This window comes from Cryptotermes secundus, unplaced genomic scaffold (genome assembly GCF_002891405.2).
Source record: "Cryptotermes secundus unplaced genomic scaffold, Csec_1.0 scaffold49, whole genome shotgun sequence".
NCBI lineage: Eukaryota > Metazoa > Arthropoda > Insecta > Blattodea > Kalotermitidae > Cryptotermes > Cryptotermes secundus.
Window position 1 is genome coordinate 4,606,222 of NW_019744106.1, and position 3,271 is coordinate 4,609,492.

Below are 3,271 nucleotides of genomic sequence, written 5' to 3' on the forward strand. Positions count from 1 at the left end.
TACCCCCAAAATGAAAAAATGACCTTAAACCTAAAAATGTCAAAAATTACCTATAAAATTTACATTTCTGTAACCAGCAGCTCATATCCGAGATTTATACATATACATGTATATTTAAGAGCATCGCATAAGATACAGGGAAAAAAAGATAACATGTCATCAAAATCCGGGCCCTAGTGATGAGGTTCTGAACCGAACTGTATCAAACATTCCCCGAATTTAATCTGAATGTGGTTTTCGTTTGTTACTGTCGTTCCCGAACATTCGAACTCTGCCAACGTTTTCCAAGGATTTACTTTCTATATTACGATTTCGTCTTACGTTTTGGTGACAAGACATGTACACTTAGTCCATTTGTAAATCAAGCTCCTCAGCAGGACCCAATCTATTCAAGAGGGCCATAAATCTTGTACCCCCCCATAAAAAAAACTCCGTGGCTTTAGTCCGCAAGCGAACTATACCGACCGAGCGACCGCCACTTTTCGGCGAAGTGCCTAGGATGGAACGTTTCGTATGGCGGGATAGATGCAATGAATGAAGTGTAATTGGTGAAATAAAACGGTAATTGTTAGAAATCTTTTCTGCTTGGCTTTGATACCCAAACTTACTTACTCATGGAGCTGAGCCCTTCCTGAGAAGCCGCCAATTCTGCAGCTACTCAAGAATTTCCCAGCATTTCACGGAACCCGAAGGTTCATCACCGTGTTCACAAGAGCCCTCCACTGGTCCCTATCCTGGGCCAGATTTATCCAATCAATACCATCCCATCCTATCTCTCTAAGATCCATTCTAATATTTGATACCCAAACACAGAGCAAAATATTGCTATGAACAGTCTGACGGCAGGGGATTTCTAAAAATTACCATTTTATTTCAGCAATTACACTTCATTCAGTGTATTCATCCCGCCCTACGACACATTCCATCCTCGTAAACTAACTCTCCAGAGCAATGGCGCCACTCAGTTGCAAGGTGTTCATAAGCTTCTTTGGAGGCAGTACTTACTTGATATCCAGTAACAGTCAGTAACACTTCTACAGTCCCTCTAAGTCGAGAATCAACCAATAAGAGTTGTAATGTAAACTGAAGAATGTCAAGTCAAAGTCCAGTCAGTCAGTAAGTCTTGGTGTCGAGCCCCATCTGCGGCTCATGACCAGATAGTAATTATTGCCGTTTAACAGTTACGGTCCTATTTTTGTCGGGCGCCCTCTCTGACGAGAGGACGGATGTCTTTTGTATATGCTTCTGGTGCTCGCCAGCGTAGTCCTTCTCGGATCCGAGTCCTTGGGACTCGCGACCATATTTTACTGTCTCAGATTTTAGACTTTCCTTTTCGTCGCCTCCTATGACTCGCAGGGTCACGGTGGAGGTATTTGACCCCGCCTCCACACGGGGGGGGGATGCAAGAATGCAACAGACAATATAGTTTATATAGCTTACAACAGAAAGAAAACTCTACGTTATGTTGATAACGTAATTCCCGTTGAAAATTCAACAGAAAATATTCTAATTTCTTTATTACTTACGGGTTGAGAAATTTCAATTACAATTCTAATAACATGAAGTTGTAAAACAACACACATATGATACCACATTATCAAGCCCCGTTATGTTTTCACGTGACCTTTCGGAGCATGCGCAAGTCAGTCTTCCGGGAAAATGCACACACATTCTGGATATTATGACCGCAGAATTCTTAGGTATACTAGATTAACTACAAAAGCAATTCCGTACCAAATGATATGCTCTATTATTATGATAATTTGCGATTTTGAAAAGGTGACCGCGACTAATCTGTTGATATCTCGGCATTCTTTTTTGGGTGAACTGGGATAAACTACAAAAAAAAAAATCTGGATATTTCGCCATCTGTCCGTGACTTTCTGGTGTACGCGCAGATATAGTCCCTCGATGGATTTTGTTTTCATTCTTATCACCGTTCCTCTTTCATTTCTTCCTTTCGAGCCCGCGTCACCCCTTCCCCTCCTCCTATGCCCTATATTCCTTTCTCAACCATATAATTTGTCCGTTCTATCTTTCTCTTCTCCCTCCAGGTCCACAGTCGCTGGGTGCGTACGCAAACATGCATCCACACAATGACTTCCATCATTACAAATTATTTAAACGTTTTCGACAGTAACGTTCCGAAACATGAAGCAAAGTGTTTCGACTGTCGGAAATTTGTTTTAATTTAGAAAATATTAACAAAGACATATAATCAAGAGTTGAGGAAACATAAAATATTTCAGACCAACTCATACGAGCTTCTAAGTCTCTGCGCAGCATGAAGGGTGCATCATCACCCCCCTCCCACCCGCTAGGAGTGCTGTCAAATAAGCAAAGGAATTCCCCTTCACTTAGGCAAACTGCTCATTTATATAAGAGGAAACGTACATTTCATTAATCTGTCATGCTTCGTAAATAGCTCGCTAATGTAGCCTCTTGATTATAAGTGTTCGCCGAGTACATACAATTTTGAAGAAAGCAGTCTTCTGGGATTTGGCACCGTGTATATGTGGTGTTAACCGACGTTTCGGAGGAACGTATCGCCACCATCTTCAGGGTAGAAGAAAAAATATAAGAAATATGCAAGCGAAGAGACCGTGAGAATCGGTAAAAGCAGACTCTTCGCTTGCAGATTTATTATATTTTTTCTTCTACCCTTAAGATGGTGGCGATACGTTCCTCCGAAACGTCGGTTAACATCACATATACACGGTGCCAAATCCCAGAAGACTGCTTTCTTCATAGTCACCGCCGTGAAAGCCTCAAAACATACAATTTTGCTTCACTTTAGGTGTAATTTAGTGTAGACTCCCGAATAAACTGCTATAAGCAAGGTTTCTGTTGTAGGTTGTATCGAACTGCGAAGAATCTGGTATTTAATTTTTCTGTAAGAAGAAGCGTGAGATTTGAATACCATATTCTCAGTGACACTGCATCCAGCAGGTATTACTCGAAGACAACCACCGCTACAGCGCTACCTGAAAGCAACGATTTATTGTTAGAAATAAAAAGCGGTCACATGATGCCAGGTCTGGTGTGTGAGCTCTATGAGTAACCGTGCAAGGGGTGGAGGGGAGGGGGTGCTTTGGATCTGGGAGTTTGCAACATTATTTAAATCTCACAAATAGTTATTTTATATGCAGAATATAAGTGTACAGAGAAAAAAATGTCGTTCTAATACGTTTTCATGCAATGTTAATATTACGTTGCGGGCTTATATGAAGGTATTGTCGGGGCGGATTCTGCCCACTGTATATGACAGAGG